This window comes from Chroicocephalus ridibundus, chromosome Z, assembly GCF_963924245.1.
Source record: "Chroicocephalus ridibundus chromosome Z, bChrRid1.1, whole genome shotgun sequence".
Taxonomy (NCBI): Eukaryota; Metazoa; Chordata; class Aves; order Charadriiformes; family Laridae; genus Chroicocephalus; species Chroicocephalus ridibundus.
The window spans coordinates 74,613,996-74,637,462 of record NC_086316.1 but is presented as its reverse complement, the minus strand read 5'-3'; the positions used below and the strand labels follow the sequence as shown (position 1 = coordinate 74,637,462).

The 23,467-nt window shown below is 44.5% G+C and overlaps 1 protein-coding gene across 2 annotated transcripts in view; it reads right to left on the bottom strand.

Annotated features, from left to right (window-relative positions):
- PDZD2 (PDZ domain containing 2) overlaps nucleotides 1–23,467 on the bottom strand; it is a 213,893-nt gene that overhangs the window by 163,794 nt on the left and 26,632 nt on the right. Inside the window, exon 4 of one of the 2 annotated variants that reach the window (XM_063320536.1) lies at nucleotides 13,065–13,140. The exons of the other annotated variant lie outside the window; for it this stretch is intronic. The gene's annotated coding sequence lies outside the window, so the exon portion shown is untranslated. The remainder of the gene's footprint in view (nucleotides 1–13,064; nucleotides 13,141–23,467) is intronic. 2 annotated transcript variants of the gene reach the window in all.

Sequence of the window (23,467 nt, the reverse complement as noted above, 5' to 3'; positions counted from 1 at the left end):
AAGAAGCAGAATTAAAATAGGATTTCTTAAAGCCATAATCTGCCGAGAGGTATTTTGGATTACTTTTTGTTGAATAGGCTTGACACGAGGTAACAGGGTTTTGTCATTTCTTTTGTTTTTTTAACCCTTGTTTAACCCATCAGAGCTACTCATCCCTGGGGTTTCCAACCTTGCAGCCCTGACAGGTCCTCCTGAGGAAAGGCAGCTTGCTCATGACTTCTCCTCCTGCATTGCAACACCGTGTTTGTACGTTTGCATCTTAAAGCTGCTCATCTTTCATTAAAAATTAATTTTCTTTCACACACACACAAAAAAAGAGGATGCAAGCAAGCTTTCTGGGCTGTCATATGAGAGGGATAAAAATAAAGCAGACCAGCTTCCAAAGCAGAAGTAGAACACTTGGAGAGGAAGGGGGAAAAAAACTGCTGAAAATAAGGTTGCCCGGATACATTATCATAGAATCATAGAATGGTTCGGGTTAGAAGGGACCTTAAAGATCATCTTATTACAATCCCCTGTCATGGGCAGGGACACCTCCCACTACCTCAAAGCGCCATCCAGCCTGGCCTTGAACACCTCCAGGGATGGGGCATCCACAGCTTCCCTGGGCAACCTGTTCCAGTGCCTCACCACCCTCATTGTAAAGAATTTCTTCCTGATATCTAATCTAAATCTCCCCTCTTTCAGTTTAAAACCGTTACCCCTCATCCTATTGCAACACTCCCCATCTCTCCTGTAGGCCCCCCTTCAGGCCGCTATAAGGTCTCCCTGGAGCCTTCTCTTCTCCAGGCTGAACAACCCCAACTCTCTCAGCCTGTCCTCACAGCAGAGGTGCTCCAGCCCTCTGATCATCTTCGTGGCCCTCCTCTGGACTCGCTCCAACAGGTCCATGTCCCTCTTGTACTGAGGGCTCCAGAGATGGATGCAGTGCTCCAGGTGGGGTCTCACCAAGGCGGAGCAGAGGGGCAGAATCACCTCCCTTGACCTGCATTATGTTGTAGTTCATCATTTTAAGATGGAAGGAGATGTGCAAGGTTTAGTTTTAGCCTCATTATCCATGTGGCCGCAGCTTACTCAGACCCCAACCTGTCCCATGTGCCCCAACCAGCCCCGGGGCACATGTTGCAGGAGAGCCATCTCCTACCCCAACCTGCCGACCACCCTCTGCCTTCAACTCAGGGACTCAGGACCCCAAACGAGGGACAACATCTTGGTCGCAGCCCAAAGCGGCTATGGTGCATTCAGGCAAAATCATTGTAATGCACCTTAATGAAGATCAAGCGAGCAGGCACCAGTCTGCCACTGCTTCAGACACCCTGGGAGTGTGAGCTGCAATGCTAATCTTTATACTTAATGCAGTAAAGGCTTCGGAGAGCAGAGATTTATTTGAGAGAGCAGACAGAAATCCAGCCAGGCTGCCCTTTTCAACCAGCATGCAGTGAATCAAGAGCAGGACCATGCCCTCGAAGAGGGGTTTTTGCTTTCTTCCTCAGCAAACAAGTCCCAGCCTCCCCCAGCATGCACCAGGCACTGTCTCCCCACCATCTCCATACTGCCTTTCCTTCTACCACACTCTCCTCCTACCATCATTACTTTGTGATGTTGTGACCAAAACCTAGCCTGCTCCAAATGTTTTCCATGCCCGAAAAGCCCCACAAGTCTGAACCACGGCAGCGGCTCAGGGGGCTGAGGGCAGGATTTTCAACACCCTCCAAAGGGGCTTTTAGACCCCCCAAGCTCCTCACTCTAAAACCAAAGGTTTCTAAAATCCATACGCAGCCTCAGCAAACTTCAGGCATATTTTCAAGTCACTAGTCTAGAAGGAAACCTCATCTGGCACTGGGAGGCACATTTAGTTATTTTTTTTCTCCTCTTGGAAGCTACACAAAACATTTATTGTCATGAGGGTGGTGGGAAAGTAGAAATACAAAATCTGACAATCTAGCTACAAAAAAAAAAGCTCAGAGCCCAACCAGGTCATCATGGCTGAACAAGCTCCTTGCTGCAGCTTTGGGGATGCTCGATGTCCTCAAGTGCTCCCTCAGCCCAAGGATGCAGACAACGGCTGGGCTGAGGCTGGTGCCCCCCGACTGCTCCGGGGGAAGGAGGGCTGGTGGGTGCACTCAAGCCAGGCTGGACACCCGGCCACACAAGTGTTAGTGCTTGCTAACGGGAAGGTGCAGGACCACGCACCAGCAGCGAGTGGGACATGAGCCCTCTGATAGTCTGGTTTTGACCTCTCTTGGGTCATCAGAGGCAGTCACTGAGCCCTGGTTATCACAGCTCAGCTGACTTGCATGAATTGGTATCTGATGCAAACTCCACTGTGTGCCTGAGACCTGAATTTCACCTCCAAACATATTATAATGGCTTGCTCTCGAGTCACCTCTAATTTTTATTGCCTGCTGCAAACCAGGCTTCATGCAGTGCTGTGAACTGTCTGTTGGGGATATCAGGTTTAAAGGTCTCGCTAATCAGCTTTCCACTGAATAATCAGTGAAAATAACCTTCCTTAGTTTTACTTACATATATACCACTCCTTGAACATGACTGACTGAACAGCACAAGGAATCTCACTTGTGGATGTAGGCAAACATGCACGACCAGGTGCTAAAGAGTACGGTACCACAAAAATTATCCTTGCTTTGGAAAGAAGAGACGTCTTGGCACTAACAAATATAAAATCTTCCTGAAGCACGAAATATGAAGCTTTTGTTCGCACTCTAGGGAACTACTAAGTCTTACAAAGCTAAAGGATAAATGCTACTTTAACACCACTGAAAACGGTTACTTTTTGAAACTTATGACCTGTTTAGGGTCAGGGTATTTCAGTGGAGCTGTATGTGTTATCATGATTACTACATGTCTTCCAAGCAATTTTCCTGGACTTACATTCAGCAGGAAAATATAAAATTAATCTCAAGACCTGACAGCTTTAGACTTCCCATTCTCTGAAAAGCCCTTAGGCAGGGAACTTGCTGCTAAGAAACCCAAAGGTCTGGAAAAAAATCAAAGCGACTTTTTGCAGCCATGGGGATCCAGACCATATCTCTGGCTGTACATAATTTTTTAATGTCAAATATTCTTTGCATTAACATGCTTTTCTGTCTTGGGCAAGGACAAAGGGAGGTAAGACTCCTGCTTTCTTGATTTTGACCTAGTACAACCGCCCTCAAAGGTTGACTGCCCTTTTTCTGTCTGAGAAAGAATACTAACCTAGTTTGGAAGGTGCCTCAGTGGGCCTCTGCTCCATCTTCTGGCTTGAAATACGGTTGAACAGAGATAGCCCATCCCTGCAGATTCCTCCACAACAGACTTTTTTTAAATCTCCACCGATGTGGATTCTCCAGCCTCTCTAGGTAACTTCTCCTGGTGACTCCCACCCTTAAGGTCAGAATTTTCTTCTGTAACATCTGAATTATTCCTCCTGTGCTGCAAGCCTATATCCATGGGCCATTTTCTATCTGGTGTTAGAAGAGGAGGGGCTATGAGAGCTTGCATCTTTCTCATCTTCAAAATTCTTGGAAAATCATGGACCCAGAGCAAAGGAGAGAGAAGACTAAAAGATACAGACTGGGCAGAATTCCTGTGTTAGTTTTATTCTCACATTACACAAATTTGTCATTTTTATTTTATTCTAAATGCTAATGTGTGGCAACACCAGCTGCCAATTTAGAGAGACATACTTGGCATGCCAAGATTTATGTCACTAAAATTCGCATCCCTTACTTAATTCTCCTGATAGTCACCAACCCTTCCAGAAAGACAGATTTACTTGGCACTCTTCAAAAAACACTTACTTGATGAACGATGCTACCTCAAATCACGAGCCTCCCAAACTCAAAGCTCTTTGTCTAATGAAAACTATTACTGCTTTTTAATAAGTTCTTCAGCATTTAAAAATAGCACTCCTAATTTCCTGCTCCACCGAGCACCACCTTGACTTCAAGTCAAATTATTCACAACCTCTTCTCCACCAGCCCTGGGGGATACAAGTCTTGCATTTTGGGGCTAAGTACTTCTCTCAACAGCTGTGAGAAGCTCTCTGAAGCAGGAAAGAGCAACTCACTCCTAACAGTATCAGACATCAAAGCTAAGCCACCCTTTTATTCCTACTATTTTAACCCAAGTGTTGTAGGGTGACAAGCAACAACACTAGCAGGATTTCTTCGAAACAACTTATATTCAACTGCATTATATTGTGGGAGAGCAATAGTGTTAATTCAAGAGTCCACCAAAGGGATTAACATCACCATGCAAGCAAGATTTAGCAGTTTTGGCTTGCTCTAGTTCTCACCAGACACTTTTCTCCCAGGAAAACCCCAGAGGCAAAATACTCACCTACAACACAAAACCAAACAGAAGTGTGTCGTACTGTGCCACAGTGTCACCAGCCTTGGCACTAATTTTTAAAGCAGCTGTTTCATCCACAAAACTAGTACGTGGATCCTGCACAGAGCCCTGCAGAGAACATCAGATCTTCTAGGCATCACCCTAATATCCAAGCATGCAAACACTCCAAAAATTAGCAGAGCCTTCACATGGGTTGAAACCACCCTTCACCCCAGCATCAGCAGCATCAGAACCCATCACACCCGCAGGGCACAAACAGCACCAAGACCAATGACCTTTATATTCTGTTGCCTTACCCTTTTTCAGAAGTTGTCATTAAACACTTCTCCCACCTCTTCTTGAATTTTTTCAGACCTTCAAACCCACTAAATTTCTTCACACATTTTTGTAAATGACTTTTCGGGTTAGCTTATTCCTTCTTGTTGACACTTCATGCATTTCAAATATTCTTTCAGGTAATTGAATCTCTTAAAAGTCTGGTCCTTTCCCAAACTGCCTGGCTTCCTGGAAACCTGGCATTCATCAAATGCCTTTACAAATCTCCCTGTTAATTGTTTCATTAAAACATATCCTTCTATGCTTACATTTTTGTTTGTTCTGCACAATATCTGCCTTTTTAAGTTCAAACAGAATTTTTTAAGGACTTAGGTGAAAACAGTGTTTTCCTGACAGAATGCTGTAATTGAGGGCTTGGTCAAATGGTAAATATCGAACACCTTGAGAGCTCCACAACTTTGTCATAATGGTCGTCTTATATTATTTTTGATTCTGCAACCTATGCAATAGGAGAAAAAACACTCAAGCACATGCTACCTGCATTTTGGGATTCAGTTATCCAATATATTGAAAAGACTTTGTGCTCAGATGCTGTGGATCTGTGAAACAAATACCAGCAAGTTCTTTCTCTGCAAAGTTTTGTTTGGGCTATTGACCCATTTAGTTCATGCAAACTGTTTTTTTCCTAAATGCACAAGTTGCTCATCTCAAGGAAAAAAATAAAATCCAAACCCAATCCCCGGTTTTCCACGTGGATAAAACTCAAGCTGACTCCAAGGGAATTACTTGCAGAGGTTGTAACTGCAATGGTAAAACATCATCCAGAGGCCACTGCAGAAAGAGGGCACATGAACACAGTGCGAACACATACTCATAAAACATGAAAAGGTCCCTTTCCAGTATTTAATGCTGACCCTCCAAATACATTAAAAAGTCCATTAGAAGCTTTTATTCCAAAAGTTTAAAAAAAATACTCCATCACATTAAATGGTAGTGTTTATCCAAAGCTTCCAGGCAACTCAATAGCAGCTTCTCCTTAATTTTCTTTTTAATATTGTTGTGGTTTAGGCTGGGCTGTCCACTAAACAAACGACAGATGTTCTTTTAACCTCTCTCTCTCAAGAGAAGGGAGAGAGAATAAGGGAGAGAGACTTATGGGTTGAAAAGAAAATTAAAATTACTTTAATGAAAGATTAATAATAAAAAGAAAATATAATAATATCAATAAGAATGTAAAGAAATATATATAACATATACAAAACCGGTATCGAGCTCCCAGGATGATGATCACATCACCAGCAGACACTGGCAAAGCCCCAGACAGGACCTGGATTCTGAATCTGGATTCAGGAATGTACGGATCGGGATCAGAGGCAAACAAGGAGACAGAGTCCTCCTCAGACACTGGCCATTGAAGAAAGAGGCTGACCTCTTTGATCCCTCAGCTTTTATACTGAGCATGGGACAGATGGAATACCCTGTTGGTCAGTTTTGGGTCACCTGTCCTGTCTGCTCCTCCCCACAGGTGTGACCCCTCTATGCTCTTCCCCCCTCTCCAATGGGGCAAATAACAAAGTTAGCTGACCTTGGCTGTTATAGCAATAAGTATAAGCAGGATTTTCTCTGTATACCATTCCTTGGTATTAACTATAAACATCAGACCTTATTTGCTAGAAGCAAACACTGTCTGAAAAATATGCAGTTAATTTCAGAAAGTATCCTTAGTTAAAAGAGACTTGATTGAAAAGTAAACTTACTGAAAGGAAAATTGTTTCTATTCTACCTCAAACCAGGACAAACAACTTTATCAATGATCTGGACAAGGGGATCGAGTGCACCCTCAGTAAGTTTGCAGATGACACCAAGTTGGGCAGGAGTGTTGATCTGCTTCAGTGTAGGAAGGCTCTACAGAGGGATCTGGACAGCCTCGATTGATGGGCCGAGGCCAATGGTATGAGGTTCAAGAAGGCCAAGTGCCGGGTCCTGCACTTGAGTCACAGCAACCCCATACAACACTACAGGCCTGGGGAAGAGTGGCTGGAGAGCTGCCCAGCAGAAAAGGACCTGGGGATGTTGGTTGGTAGGTGGCTGAACATGATCCAGCAGTGTGCCCAGGTGGGCAAAAATGCCAACAACATCCTGGATTGTATCAGAAATAGTGTGGCCAGCAGGACTAGGGAGGTCATTGTCCCCCTGTACTCGTGAGGGGGACTCGAGTGAGGCCTCACCTCAAGTACTGTGTCCAGTTTTGGGCCCCTCACTGCAAAAAAGACATTGAGGAGCTGGAGCAGGTCTGGAGAAGAGCACCGAAGCTGGTGAGAGCTCTGGAGCACAAGTTTCATGAGGAGCAGCTGAGGGAGCTGGGCATGTTTAGCCTGGAGAAAAGGAGGCTGAGGGGAGACCTTATCGCTCTCTACAACTGCCTGAAAGGAGGGTCTAGAAAGGCAGGCGTCGGTCTCTTCTCCCAAGTAACAAGAGATAGGGCAAGAGGAAATGGCCTTAAGTTCTGCCAGGGGAGGTTTAGATTGGATGTTAAGAGAAATTTCTTCACCAAAAGGATTGTCAAGCATTGGAGCAGGCTTCCTGGGGAAGTGGTAGAGTCACCATCCCTGGAGGTAGACGTGTAGATGTGGTGCTAAGGGACATGGTTTAGTGATGGACTTGGCAGTGCTAGGTTAATGGTTGGACTTGATGACTTTAAAGGTCTTTTCCAACCTAAACATTCTATGATTCTAAGATTTGCAAACTGAGACAACCTTCATACGTGTGCATGACTTTCCTGTCGTAATGACACAAGTGATGCAAACATGATATGAGTTTCTATGAAATAAACAGGACATGAGCATGCAATGCCTAAGACACAGCAGGTCCTGCCTCAGTTTTCCTGTGTACAAAGCTTCCATGATGATTATTTTTCCAACAGACTGTTGCCATTTTCCTTCAGATTTTTCTTCAGAATATCTTTCTTTTGGTACATAGATGGATTTGGGGATGGGAAAATTTTAGTCTAGATTCTAAGAGAAGTTGCCTCAGGCAACTAGTTAAAAAACAAACTTTTGACAGTGTGCCTAAATATATATGTGCTTTTATATATATACGAAGAGAAAACACACACAGGACAATCTATTCTCCTAGAGAAAAACTATCAAAATAACTAATGGTTCCAAAATAAGGCTAAAATTGTGGGTGTAGGACAATTTTTTTTAATAGCACTGCTTGGGAAATGACTTTTAGTAATAATTACAGGTATGTGAATTCATTAAGTAAACAGCATATTCCCTAACTTTTTATGCTAACACTGCCTTAGCCTTATTAAATATGCAAAAGAATCTGGACTTTGGCCACAGAACATTTTTGTACTGCCTTTAACCAGTGCTTTCTGAAATCGATAGCATCCATACGCTCCAGTGCACCGAGCTTGCTCCGCTGGGGTCAGGAAAGAGGCCCAGTTTAATACACACTTAATTCAATTAAGAGCTACACAGCAACAGCCTCTAGTAAATTTTAACCTCTCCTCCACGCATCGTTTACTAACCCACCATTAATTAAACACAGTTATTAAACTAGTGTGTTTATAATTACTGTATTTTCCATGAATGAACAAAAGCTATTTATGGGATCCAACCAAACGGTGCTTGTTCATTCATGGTGCGGGACTGAATGCAGATGCCTGAAGCCAGCTGGCATTTCAACAGCACAAACAGCAGTCAATAGAGGCATAGAGGCAGGTCAGTACAAAATATCTTCTGCCGAGAAGAAAACACCATATTGGAATATTTCAAATTCCTGCTTTGAATATTTACTGCTAAAAAAGGCACCACTGCCAGCTGCCTGGATACCCAGAGGAGCTAGTGCATGCAGTAATAAGTCCAACTCACAGGTATAATCCTTCTGTAGATCTAACAGGTTGCAATCCATCGTCTTTGTAAGGGCACTTGAAATACTTCGTCACAAAGTGCCATTAGGTATTAGGAAATATTAAATACTAGTGTTACCACCACCCTCAAACATGTGTCTCCCATCAAACAAACCTCTGGAAACCATCTGCTTTGGATGGTGAGCGATGGAAAGGCATGGCCACAGATGGTTAACTGACAATTCGTCTGCGTAACCAGTGGTGCGTCAGCATGGAACACCCAAACCTGCCCAAGTGGATGGGGTTACAGGACGTGCAGCCCACGCCTTCCCACTAAATCACGTTCTCCACCTTCAGGTAAAAAGATTAAGAGTCTTCAGATGAAGCAGCAGATCACTTGGCACATGGGTTTGACATTGCATGTGGTCTAAGGCAGCTGCAACGCTCAGATTAGCCACAGGTCTATCATCATACATTATCAAATTTAAGCAAACTAGTCAAGTGACAGCAAAGCCAGATAAAGAAAGAATTTTTGCTTACACCACTAATCCAGAATGTGTAATAAACACATAAAAACTGACATACAGATTTTAACTAAAAAAAAATATGGGGTTTTGTCTGTCTTTGCAAAAATAAAACGCTAAAAAGTTTTGTGCTTGGGGTTTTTCATTCATGTGTAAATATGTGACCCAAAACCCCTACACTGTTTCTATCTGGGAATGTTTTTAGTATAAGTATAGCAAAGGGAAAGAAACACCGGGTTTAGACTTAGTTCACAAAATCAGCAAGAAAATTGCCAGTCTTTCACCCAGAAATGTAGTGAATAAGGCCATTCTCAAGATGCAATATGACATATTTGTCCTATTGCTTTGAAATCCCTCACGGGGAAGGGCCTGCGCCCTGGCCATCTACCTTTTGGATAGATCCCATTAACGTCTTCCATTTTGTATCAGATACTTTCAATATTCAGCGCAGATGACTCTGCACAGCACATGAAAGCAAGACCTGGCCTGCAGGTCCCTGCTGCACTGAATGCTGAGGCACGGTATAGAAAAGTAGAGAAACATCAACATTGAAAGGACCACCATAATTCTGCCCACTTGGGTGATGGCGTCTTTCTCCTCCAAAGTGGGACAGGCTCAACATGGAGAGGAGGAAGCTAGGTGAACAGTCTCACCATAGGGTCAGTGGGCAGAGGGTGCGTATGCCGTCTGATGACATGAGTGCAGATCCCGCACCTTGAATTCAGGAGGATGGTTTAGCAAACTGAGAGGCAGCTCTTGTCCCAGAGTCACATCTTGCAACGGATAAAGGGCTCAATGTCCAGATGGAGAACAGTGATGAGTGGTGTCCCTCAGGGGTCTGTATTGGGACCAGTACAGTTCGATGTCTTCATCAATGACACAGACAGTGGGATTGAGTGCACCCTCAGCAAGTTTGCGGACAACACCAAGCTGAAGGGTGCAGTTGACACACTTGAGGGATGGGATGCCATCCAGAGGGACCTGGACAAGCTCAAGAAGTGGGCCTGTGTGAACCTCATAAGATTCAGTAAGGCCAAGTGCAGTGTCCTGCATCTGGGCTGGGGCAACCCCCAATTTCAATACAGGCTGGGGATTAAGGGATTGAGAGCAGCCCTGCCAATAAGGATTTGGGGTACTAGTGGACGAAAAGCTCAACATGAGCTGACAATGTGCACTCACAGCCCAGAAAGCCAACTGTATCCTTGGTTACGTCAAAAGCAGCATGGCCAGCAGGTTGAGGGAGGTGATTTTGCCCCTCTGCTCTGCTCTGGTGAGACCCCACCTGGAGTACTGCATCCAGCTCTGGAGCCCTCAGCACAGGAAAGATGTGGACCTGTTGGAGCAGGTCCAGAGAAGGGCCACAAAAATGATCAGAGGGCTGGAGCACCTCTCCTATGAGGACAGGCTGAGGGAGTTGGGCTTGTTCATCCTGGAGGAGAGAAGGGGCCGGGGACACTTTACTGCAGCCTTTCAGTGCTTAAGGGCGCCTGCAGAAAAGATGGGGATGGGCTTTTTTAATAGGGCCTCTTGCAATGGGACAAGGGGTAATGGTTTTAAACTAAAAGGGGGCAGATTCAGACTAGATATAAGGAAGAATTTTTTTACTATGAGGGTGGTGAAACACTGGCATAGGTTGCCCAGAGAGGCAGTAGATGCCCCATCCCTGGAAACATTCAAGGTCAGGCTGGAGGAGGCTCTGAGCAACCTGATCTAGTGGAAGATGTCCCTGCTCATTGTAAGGGGTAGGACTAGATGACCCTTCCAACCCAAACTGTTCTATGATTCCATGATTTGACAATAAACAGCAGAAAGGCAGCTACATGGAATGGGACCCTCATGGCTGTAGACCCCATCCTTCGGTCTCTGGTTTTACAAATGGTCACAGTTCAGAAGAAGATAGGTTAGATAAGAAACACAAAAACTTTCTTCTTACTCCTTATTTTAAAATTATTGTGAAATCCTTGTCTTATTTCGCTTCGTGGTCAGAAAGAAGCACCATTCTGCTTTGCCAGCAGCATTAAAAAGCTTTCGCACATGTTCCCAACAGCGTTGCTACACAGCCCCTACTCATGGAACACAGTTGAAACTCAGGAGCAATTACCCGTGGAGCATATTGCATTTTGGCCTGCTCATTTGTCTTCTAACAATTATTCTGCTTTTCAAAGGAGAAGCTCCTCCCCTCACACGAGCAGATGGGGAAATGTCATCTCTCATTCTTAGAGGAGCTTTGACCAATGTTCTGACTTGGGCATTAAATAGAGCAGAAGTCTGCAGAGTTACCTATGCTTTATGGCATATTTTTTTTTATGCATGAGCTCTGCTGTCAACAATGTCAGCAGGAATATGCATGATGTTATGTGCAGTGTTTGTCAGTGGGTCGATTACTATGCAGCAAGGGCCTGGGAGCAGCGAAGAGTGGAAAATCAGAGCCCCCTTCATTTAAATTTATAATCTGCAAAATCAGGACAAGGAAGGAAAACAGCAGAAATTGGCCCAAACAGTGAGATTTAGACCGAGATTCAAAATGCTGAAGGTGCAGGAGAGCTTGGGAGCGCCGGTGGTGAGTCGCAGCCTGATAAACATGTGGGATGGCAGAGAGGCACGCAACTGAAACAGACGGAGGAATACAGCCATTGAAAGCTGTAAGACAGCAGAGCCTGCCCCTGGACCAGGGGAGGATGAAAGCAGCTGAGTGACAAGGAGCACAGGGGAAGGGACAGCCTGCGAGGCGTCTCTGCTCAGCAAGGGCCGCAGCAAGATGAGTGGCAGCGGTGGGGACTTGCTCCTGGGGACACCCCTGCAGGGTGTCCCCACTCCGAGGCAGGGTGTGAGGGGATGCGCCTGGCACCATTCATAGCATCGCTGGAGATGACAGGGGGCTCCCAACGGAGGGACACAATAGCGCTTTATTGCGGCCAACAGCTGGCAACGGCTGCTACACTCAAAGGTTGCAAATCAGTTTGCATTATAATCTCCTGGGTTTGCATGCTCGTAACATACCATATCTGGTTTCCAGAAAAAGATCTGCCACTATTTTTTTAATTTTTTTTTTTTTTGAGGAAGAATAAGTAGTTTTCATAAACAACTCTTGACTTCTGTATTGTGGGTGAAGATGAGTGCGAAAAGTATAGTTGCCAAAACAAAGAGGAAATATAATTGCATTTCAGCTGAACAAATCACCCTGAAACCTGGGAAAGGCATGACCCTCCCAAAGGAAGGGGGTCCATGATGGTGGAGAAGGGGAATGCAAGCAGCTATGGGAGAGGTGAGCTTACTCCCACTTGAAGGACGTACTTGTACATACCACAAATAACTCTCCAAGGTAATACATACCAGTAAAACCAAGCATGAGAAGAATTTTCTTAATCACATGATTCTCTGAGCTCACCATCAAGATCTACCCAACACTTTTCAATTTTAGGCCACTCTTTATAACCAAGCTTACCAACACTGCTTAAGACTGTGTCCAACAGTAGTTAGAAACAAACTCAGAGTGAAGCAGCTAGATTTAGCTCCAATACACTGCATATCTGTAATTTCTCTGCTTACTAATCGTGTTAAAGATGTACATTATAAACTCCATACATCAGAGGGCAAACTGTGGCATGCAGGCCACTATTGTTACTCACAAACTTTCCTATCCCATTTACACGGTGGATGGGTTTTTTTGTTTTTTACAGCAAACATCAAACAATGGGGCTAAAAAAAACAGCACAAAGCAGTTTGTCGGCCACATTTCAGTGCCTCAGATGGGACCCAAGAAGACATCTCAATGATGCGCTTTGGCTCTCAAACCAGACTACTGGGAGCATAACAGAAATGGTAAAATACTGAGTAATTATGCATAACAATGACTGAAGGATGCAGTGGCAGATGCAGCTGCAAACAGATCTTTTAACTGTTGTCTTGTTGGCAAAATGCGTGCTTAGAAAAAGTACATATTACTGCAAATACCAGGAAGATTGGGCTGCACATCCTTCCTTGCCTCCACAAAGGAACGAAGCCCTACATGTTCGTATGATTCAAGTCTCTTCTTGCGTGTATTTTTGTTTTACCTCTGAGTTGTTCTTGCAGCGTAACTGTTCTCCTTTGCATACAGGCAGGGCCAATGTGAGGTTATGCTCCGCCTTGCTGGAAGAGAGAACAGAAGTCTGGTTGGAAATTTGCCCTCTTTCTGCCCTCTTCTGAGCAGTGAGGGTCTACGTATGCAACTATTTCTCCCCTTGTTTCCCGACCTTCACTCAGGGATCTGCTTAAAGACTTCCTCACAACTTGATCACTCATCTTCAAGAGAGCGTTTACATCACCAGTGGTGCCTGTACCGGGTTTGGATGCCTAAAATCCCTTCTTTTACTGGAATTTGGGCACTTTGAGATCTCACTTTTGAAAACTGAAAGGGACAAAAGGTGAATTTAATTGTGCCAGCGGCCTCACTCACCCAACACAAAGGCTGTGTTGCCCTGCATCCCCTCTAGCAGCATCCCACCAAGCCTGGGCACTGGGTTGCACTCTCAACAGCAGGACCTTAGAAGGCGGCACTAGAGCAAGGCTGGATTCAGCCCCCAACACTCCTCTGCCTCCATTCCTCCATCCTAACCTGGACAACAGCATCGCCCTCCCTCCCAGGGCACTGAGGCCACCATGGCCCACGTGAACCTGCCTGCAGGGCAGAGAGGCTTCAGCTGAGGGAAGAGCATGACTGGGGAACACAGCTCCACCAGTCCAGCAGCCAGGCTCTGCCAGCGAGGAAGACATCCCAGCCACTTCCCTGCCAGTCGCACTGCCTCCCCAGCCCCAGGGTAAGCTTCCCAGGAAAAAAATTCAGACCTCCAAAGCCAAAAAGCTTGTTGGCTGTTTTCAGTAGCATAATGAGCATCGCTCCTGGTGCAAGGGAAGGGACAGACCTGCACAGCAAGGGAAGGACATGAATGTGCCAGCAGCCACCGCAGGGCTTCACTGCATGGTGGGACTGTACCCAAAATGCCAACAGGACCCAAGGTATGCCACCAAAAGGCTCTCGCAGCAGACAGAACAAGATACTGTTCAGACAGATTATAACCACTCTCGCCTCCAAAGACTTTGGAGCATAAAAGACACTGTTGTGTCAGACAAGAGTAAGAGACTCTGTAGGGAGGTTAGGGAGACAGAGACAGACTTAATTTGCGAAGTTTCATTCATGGAGCTGCTCTGCAGCATTTGCGGTATTGACATGAGCAGACAGTAATTGCCAGGATTGTTTTCTGCTGAGCTCTCACTTTCCAAAAAGTCATTACCCAATCAGTATGGAAAGTCATTAGCTAATCCTCTTAGGATCACACTGTTAACAGAATTTGGTGGACTGCCTGGGCACTGGCCGAGAATATTGTATATGAACACACAAATTAAAGAAACATCTTAAGCATTACTTGGTGGGGTCCTCAGCTGCACTAGGCAGGGCCCCACTGGGTGGTTTTTTTGTGCCAAATTCAGTCCAACTGATTTCCTAACACAATTTCAGAGAATTTCTAAACTGTCTTAAATTGCACCAGTTTAAAACTCCCTGCAGCTGCTGCCGCGTTTCTAACAGCATGTCCCTGGTGCCAAGAAGATGAAAAGCTGCAGAGGTGGCTCTGCACCAGTGGAGAAGAGGACCATCAGTGGGCAACTCAGAGTATCTTGGGTGCCAGGGCAGAGCACCACAAGGGCTGTCCTCAGACTGCCAGAGAACAGCTTACATACAGCCATGCTAATTCAGCAGAAGCAGCAATATGCTCACTCTTGATCCAAATTAAAATTGTACTGCAAGACAAGCCAGTCAGGTGCAGAACCCAGATTAACTAATGCAAGGCCACAGGCTAAAGAAAAAACAACCTCAGGATTAAAGATTAGAGCATAGGGAATCGGCTGAGGCACAGGGAAGACATAACAGGCAAAGGATATCAAGGATACCTGGATTTAGCAAAACAAGGGAAACTATGGAAAGAGAAAATTGCAATTTGAGATGAGGATTTGCAAGGATTACTTCTTAAGAAAAATTCTAGGCAGAGTCGGAGGGTCTGGCGAGAGACCATTACTGGCCAGGGCAAAGGCAGCCGGGTGCCAGCTTGAGTAAACGACTTCTCTAGAAGCAATGATTTAGGTAAGGCACATCTTGTCTCTAAATGCACAGCAGCTCTGCCTTTTTACCAGTTACTTCTCCATAAAAATTTGTCTTCATATGAAAGACAGTGATTTGCACTGAGTTAGTTGACAGAAAAGTGGTGGTTAACACGGGAGATAAAACAAACCTCAGTTCCCAGTAGATCTGCAAATCCCAAGTACTTGCCTAAATGAGCTGCACATGTGCAAAACATTCCCCTTGGGCCCCTGACACACAGGAACGTGCATTGCTGGACAGATGGGGATGTGATGGTGGTTTGATAATCATCTGCACCCAGTGGCATGCATGATATGATGGGGATGGAAACAGGTAGAGGTAAAAAGGAAAAAAAAAACCAACCCTGATTTATAAAGTTCAATTTCACATGTCTAAAGAGGTGGGAATGCAAAGCTAAGTAAATGCACTAAGCACTTCTTGTTACATAGCGAGGGTTTTCTGTTTTTGTTATCCAGAGTTCAGACCTCATATTTAACAGAAGTCCTCAACCAAAACTGTGAGCACCCCAGCTGTTGTGAAACTTTCTCCCACCATCTCTGGGCAGCAGAAACCCTAATACACAGAGCACTTCTGCTCAGATGCAGATATATTATTCTCTGCATATAAGCTATTACCCCAACTGTATTGCTCTGACAGGCACTTGTGTCAAGCAAGGCAGTGCCTATCAGCCCTCTTCAAATATGTATTCATTGCCTGCAACAAAGCACTTAAAAGATTTGGGCAAGAGCTCATCAAAAAAGAAAAAAAAGAAAAGGCGCTGCCCTCTACAAATGCACATCCTTAGATTAGGCTTCACTTTGTTATACCCAAGCTCATTAAACCTGCTTAGCTGTAGGAGTAGATCCTGCCTGTACCTCTTTGCAACAGCCAGAGCCCTTGCTCTTCCTTGCATTGCTACTCAGAGCATTTTCATTCTGTTGAGCCAGGCACCCGGGAGGGGCCATGAAGATGATCTGAGGGCTGGAGCACCTCTGCTATGGGGACAGGCTGAGAGAGTTGGGGTTGTTCAGCCTGGAGAAGAGAAGGCTTCAGGGAGACCTTACAGCCCCTTCCAGTACCTAAAGGGGGCCTACAGGAAAGATGGGGAGGGACTCTTTATCAAGGAGTGGAGTGATAGGAGGAGGGGTAACCGTTTTAAACTGAAAGATTTAGATTGGATATCAGGAAGAAATTCTTTACTGTGAGGGTGGTGAGGCACTAGAACAGGTTGCCCAGGGAAGTTGTGGATGCCCCATCCCTTGGAGGTGTTCAAGGCCAGGTTGGATGGGGCTTTGACGTAGTGGGAGGTGTCCCTGCCCATGGCAGGGGGTTGGAACTAGATGGTCTTTAAGGTCCCTTCCAACCTGAGCCATTCCATGATTCTACGATCCTTCCACAGTGGTACCCAGACCCACTCCATGGGGAGCACGAGCAGCAGCCCAGGCGGGCAGATGCCCACCCCTTATTTTTCATACCAGAAGCCCAAGCTTTGGCATCGCGCTTGCAATTAACTTTGACTGTCTATAATTTGAAGAGAGGATACGCCACACCACATCACACAGCACAAATATCCCTCCATGTGGTACCGACTGCGCTTTTTATAAAATAAATACCAGTTTCTGCTGCAACGTTTCTCCCAAAAAACTAAAGCAGAGTGCAAAATAATGCTTGAAATATGATGATTTTGTACATATGGAGAATTGGGACAGATACACCACAATATTTTTCTGAAGTGAAATATTAATTGCAGGTCTGTGGCACTGCCTCCTTTCTTTGTTGGAAATATTAGTGAGATAGTCTGTATCCATGGTATGGTAGCTGTGATCTGTTAAATAAATTTGGAACTAGAATTTACTTAGTGTTTTTTTCCCCTCTGTTTTCTCATTGCTGTTAGGAGAGAGTAACTAGAAAACCCACCCACACAGCCGAATATTCAGCTGCAAGGAAAGAGCCTGAAGTCATTCAAATCCATACGGTAACCCTAGCTCTGGTTGCCCCAACATTTAGATAGTTGCCCTGTGGTATTCTGGAAGATGCACAATTTCTGTATCAGGGATTCAAGGTAAGAGGGGAGAAAAAATGTCCATGATTCCCTGAATCTTTCCATTTTAGATTTTGAAAGGAAGAAAGAAGAACTTTAATTGCTATTGTATGAAAAGGATCTTCAATAATGTTTTGTCTTAGAGATTACTTTTTTTTTTTGCTTACATGTGTACTCATATCTGGTAAAGTCATCATTACAAAGATGTTCAGAAAGAATAAATTCAGAAATAAAGATAGCCATAACAGATTATAACCAGTATTTTTCCATGAATCATCGCTACTGTATACAGTAAGAAAGCTTCCAAGACAACCTACTGGGTGACCAACAGAAATACTCCAGATTTTCAATATTTTACTGCAAGGCTGTGGGTCCATCTGAAGAAAGGCTAGAAGAAAAAAATTTATTTATTCTCAGAAAGAGAGGTCTGAGCATAGTAACAGTCTTCAAAGCTGTGTAAGGTTATAAAAAGGACAGCAGTCAATTGTACTCCGTGCCCATTGAGAGTAAACCAAAAATTAATCAGCTTAATTGCCAGCAAGGAACATTTCAGCTACGCATTAGAAAAAAAGCTGCAAGGACAGGACACATAGGAACAAACTAGTAAAAGACGATGTGTAGGTCCTCCCATTAGGTTTTTAAAAGAACAAGGTAAGTAAGCCAGGATCCATCCATCAGAGATGGCCTAAGTATATTGGTCCCGCTCCAGGACGGGCAGTTGGATCCCACAATTCCCAATATCCCTCTGGTCCAATATTTTGTTGACTTTCTGGTCTGTATGCCTTCTTGGAGCAAAATAGATACTCAACAGAAAACAGACCCAGTTCCCCATAATGGCTGAGAACACCCCTATTGAACGCAAGAACACAGACTTATTTTTTCTATACTGACCCCAAAGCCCAGTGCAGGAAAACAGATATTCACGTAGTTGCACTCAATACCCATCTTAAGGCAGCCAAGCACAGGTGAAACAAACCTCAGTGGGAGAAAAGTTTCTGCTCTGACTTCAGGAGCAAAGCAGACACTTCCAATCCCCAAGGCAACAGGCTTGGGAGGGATCATATTATTGAGTCAGAGACAACCATCCTCACAGCACTGTCAGAGGCAAGAAAATCCATGAGAAAAACACAACAGCCAGCACCTCCAGCGACCACGAGTGACATTACCTTGGTTACAGACCCACATCAAACCCAAATCGTTCGTGGTACTGATGCACCGGAGACGATGGCTCAGAGACCCAGCTGGTCCTGGAGCTCCACATCAAGTGGGAAGATTCCCTGGCTTCCTGCTGAGCTCCTGATGTATATGAGCACTGGCTCAGTGTCCACAGGCAGCACGTATGTTTGGGATCCACATAGGTTTCTGCAGTTTGTACAGCAGCAGATTGCACCAAAAGGGTGAGTATTTTCAAAGAAATTCCCCGAGGCAGAGGAAAACATCTGGCACACCCCCTACAAAGTCTTCCCTGCCACCCACACATGGTCTGGACACCATATTGTGCTGTCAAAAACCTCAATCTGTTTTTAACAACTAAGGAAAAACATTTCCGGCAAAACGAAACTTAACCTAAATGTGCCTTTGCCAAATTATGCCGCCTCCTTTCTGGCTACATTTATGGGGGAAGGAAACTCATGACTTAGGAAAACAAATGAATAAATCACTGGTCACTCCCATCCCACAAAAGGTCTCCTACCCCTGAGAAAAAGGGCTTTCAAATGCTGAAACAGACCATTAAAGATCAAAAATGCACCCTGACAAAAGCTCTGAAGTCAACCTAAGTTCTGCCTTCTATCGGTTTTTAATTGATCTAAAACTTAAAAACCTCCCATATAAAATGCTAGTGAGGCAAGGCGCAAAGCAGGACACCGAGCACTTCCCACCCCAGAGATACACATGCAAGGCGACGGCAGCAGCGTATTTTCAGCCAAACCCCAGAGAAACGAATGCGAGCGGCTCTTCCCCTAAAGAACCACGCAGGAAAAGCCAACAAGTCCCATTCGCAGCCAGATTTTAATTTTCAGGGCTGAGCTCAGTAAGCCAGAGTTTAAAACGGAGACTTAGTTCTTTTCTCGTTGCTGGGGAAAGTCAACTAGTTCACAAAGAGGAAAGAAAAGTCCAAGCACCCTTGAAGAGACGATGGTTCTGGTGTGCTGGGCCGACTGATGGGGTTTGTCAGGGCTAAGCACCATTTACCCTTTGCAGTCTTTTACTGCAACCCCATCCTGTAAGTATTCTGTGCCTACGCGCTGCACCTAACACCATATCCAAAGGCACACGGTTAGATATTCCTGGGGGATGCAGCTGGACAGGGTTGTTCGCCGCTTGCTGCAGCTCCTTGGTGTCCTTTTCCCTGTTAACATATTCCTGGAGTTTGAGGATACGGAGCTGAACCATTCCTCCCATCAAGTCCTTCCCCCCAGCACCAACACTGTTGCTGGCCTCAATACCTCTCCATTACAGTTCTACAATTGGCACATACTTCCCCATAATATTTAACAAAAATGACGATAAACAGCACACAACGTAGCCCTGATACCACAGTACATTCCTTGCCAAAACCAGGCTGTAGGATTGTAGCATTCAAAATCATACAGGCATCTTAATCCCGGTTAAGGTTTCCCAATACCTACCCCGGCCATGGGAGAGTACCTGACACCTTGCCTTCCTGTCCTACTTTTTCCAGCTATCTGAAAAGTATTTAATGAAGTCCTTCTAAAGGACCAAAGAAGCACATACTCACCTAAGAAGCTCACAAATGAACGTTCAAATTACTGCTTTTCTGTTTGTCATACTGAGATGGCAGTTGAAGATACACTGTCAAAAGCACAAAAAGGCAAGTCAGCGCACCAAGCCCTGTGGGTACCACTCTGAGTGTTGACCATCCCATCAAACAACAGGATGAAAGCATGCTCATATATAACATCACGGATAGTGAGAACGTCTCGTCACTCCCAATAAATTCAGCCCCAGCTATAAGATTTCTTGTACCTCAGACAGGGATCTCTGCATGTCTGACTCTGCAGATAAAACCTGATATTGCAGATCTTCATTGCATTAATTCCCTGTTATTGAAAGGATCTGATGTTACTAATCTTTACATCCATTCAATTTCATATGTTTTTGCTGACAAATACTCTTAAGACAAAAGAATTCAAAAATCACTACAATTAAATCCTTTGTGATGCTTTCCATTAAAAAAAAAAAAAACAACCAAAGCCACGAAAGAGAAGCAGACATTAATTAATAAACACATTCACAAAGCAAGCTCTAAACCTCTAACAAGACTTTGCCAGAAATACTCAATAGCCGGGAGTTTCTGATGAAAGACGCATTAAGTCAGCTTGTAAATCAATTCCAGCTTTTCCTCTGCAACTCAGGAAAGTCTTGGGTACTTACAGAAATCACAGAATTTGGAGAGGGAGAAGGGCAGACTGAGGCCACAAACAGAGAAGTCTCACACCAGATTTCCTTGGAGCTATTACAAGTGTCTATCATCGTTTAGCTTAAAAACCCTTCACAATATAGACCAGCTCAACAACAATCATTGTCATCATCAGTCCGTGTGTAGGAAAGCTGTTTGTAAAAGCAAAAGCAAACGGACAGTAGTTTGCTCATGGCTAGAAACAAGCCTTTTTAAGTCTAACGAGGGTCAAGCCAGGACCACTCTACGAGCTGCTGTTTTCCTGGCTGGTTCTCTGTCCGGCTTGATCAGCCAGTGGTATCTCCTGCAGATGAATATTTTGGCTAGATACATTGAATACCGCACTTCAGAACGCACCGTTTCAGCCACAGGGCCCCAGTGTGTCTCCCACTGGGGTCTGAGGACCGGCGCAGAGCCCAGCCGCTGCCGGCCGTTCCCATCCCCAGGTGTGCAGGAGGAGGGCACATTTTTCTAAAGACCCAAAGCACCCCAGTGACACCCCTCCAACGCTGGTAAACATACAGGAGACACACAGAGACTTCAAAGAAAGGAGAGAAGGGAGTATTTCATAGGAAATACCTACAAGTGAGACAAAAAAAGAAGTTTCTCCTTTACTTACATTATAAGCAAAATTTTAGTTCCCATCCTATCCATCTTACCTTCCTTTTTGTGATAGCAACCTTTCTGTAAATGCTCTCTCTGCTTAAAAACAAGAGACTTAATCGTCCTGTTGCACGCTCAGCTTTTAAAACCAACAGCTCATTGTATCAAGGCAGAAAATATAATTTTATAACTACTCTTAAATAAATTACTTAAGAAATCACCCATCTTAAAAAGGTTTTCCACAGTTATGGTAAATTATAGAAGTGATTTGTTGCCATATTAGTTACAGAAGCGTGTGTACTGGTCTGCTGGCCAAAACACTTCAAGATCAAAGGAGAAGCTGAAAGCAGACAAGAGTATTTATTGTTTTGATGAACACCACGCTCAAGAAGTCATCGCCACGGCCATGGTCTGTACAAGTACAGAACAAACCGATACTGTCCTCAAAAGCTGAGAGCTGAAGCACAGGCCATAAAACAGATCCAGGCAAGTGGTTCAAGTCAACGGTGAATTAATGCATCAACACCTCACTTTAATTTCGGTGTATTAAAAAAGGTATACTTAAATCTCTATCACTTCATCATGCTGCCTCTGTCATCGTGTAACCATTATGTAAGGCAGTATAATTAAAAATAAACTTTTCACTCCCCAGCAGCAGTTATGCAATAACTTTTAATTAACTGAGATCCTTCATGTTTAAGAGAACATTTAAAGCGTTTAAGTTATAACTCCATGCCTTTCCTCTCAGCTTCATATTAAAATCCTCCAACAGAAACTATCTGCATCTTCCTTCTCATCTCTTCAGTACAAAGATGGTTTGTCAGGTTTTGTTTAGTTTTATCGGCTTGTATGATGCTGTCTTGGGGTCCTAAAAATGCAGAGACATATTTTGTGCAATCTGTCAGCAACTGTCTTCAGATGCAAGGCTACAGGGAGCTGATGAGCTTTTTTCTTATCAGAATGAGTCACGAAAATGGATTATCCACACTTAATCCTCCTCACACTGGCGAATTTCCTGATTTTTTTGTTCAATAAAAATAAAATAAAATGAAAATTGGCCTGATGAAACCTTGTAAGAACAGTTTTCTCTCGGGATGCCCTGGCAGAAGAGAAATACCACTCTGCCTTTTTAGAGGACCACGGCGCTTCCAGCACCCATCCCCTTCTTCTCCAAAAGCATGCATCTCCCTGCCTCCAGCACCCATTCCCTGCACTGTGGATGGATTCCCCCATGCCCTTTTAGGGTTTTTTTGGTCACATCACGTTCGGTATCCATGTTTTGGGGGTTATTTTCCTTTTTTTTTTACAAACCCCGCTTCTCCCCACAAGCCAAACAAGTAAGAAATCATTTAGCCTGTTTTCCCACAAAACATTTTCACCACAAAAGTCTTACTAATCTACATTCGCTTGAAATGCAAATATTTTTTACAAAATCATTCTGCTAATTTTCATGAAAGCCAGTACCTTGCACAATCAGAACCCCCTCACTGAAACCCTCTTTCAGTTAAATCTCAAAAGAACAAAACCTGAGCTTGAGCAACCTCCCTTCCATTTTGAACAGGGATTTAGAAAGAGAAGCATGAGTTTTGCTGCTGTTTGCTAATCCCAGCAGAGAGAAAAAGGAATCCAAAATGCCTGAAAGCTCATCCCTGAAAATAATGTGATTTTCCAATAAGATTAAAAAAAAATGCATCTATTCATAAATTTGAGCTTAAAGAGTTGGGGGGGGGGAGGGGGAAGAAGTCTTCATACTTCTAACGTATGGTCCATGGCCAACTTTTAGTGCAAAGCTGCCCCATCAGGCAGCGGGATGATGGACAGAATGGAAACCAGGGCTTCATCTTTATGGTTATTTCCTTGCTTATTGGATTTGGGTTTTTAGCTTCACTCTGAAATGCTGCCATGCTACATTTAGTACGTAGTAGCTGGCACCACTTTAAAGGCCCCAGCAGAGCTCAGTCAGCAAACCAGATTAGTTACACCATGCAGGGAGGAGGGCTCGTGTGATTTGGGGGACGATGGGGAAGCAGGAAGATGTCCCGTTGCGGTGGTGGAAGTGGAAATGGCGGGGGGAGAGGGAGGGGAGGGAGGAAAACAAGCCTGCTCTTAAATTGTACTTTCATCTTAGACAGTGTGCTCTATTTAACGGCACAAGGCCATCAGGCAGGGATATGGCTCGACTGTCCCAGGAGACTTTTGCAGACTGTTCTGCACGTGAACAGTCTCGCTGCTGGAGCAGAAGTTGGTGTCTTGTCATGCCACATCAAATGTCAGGTTA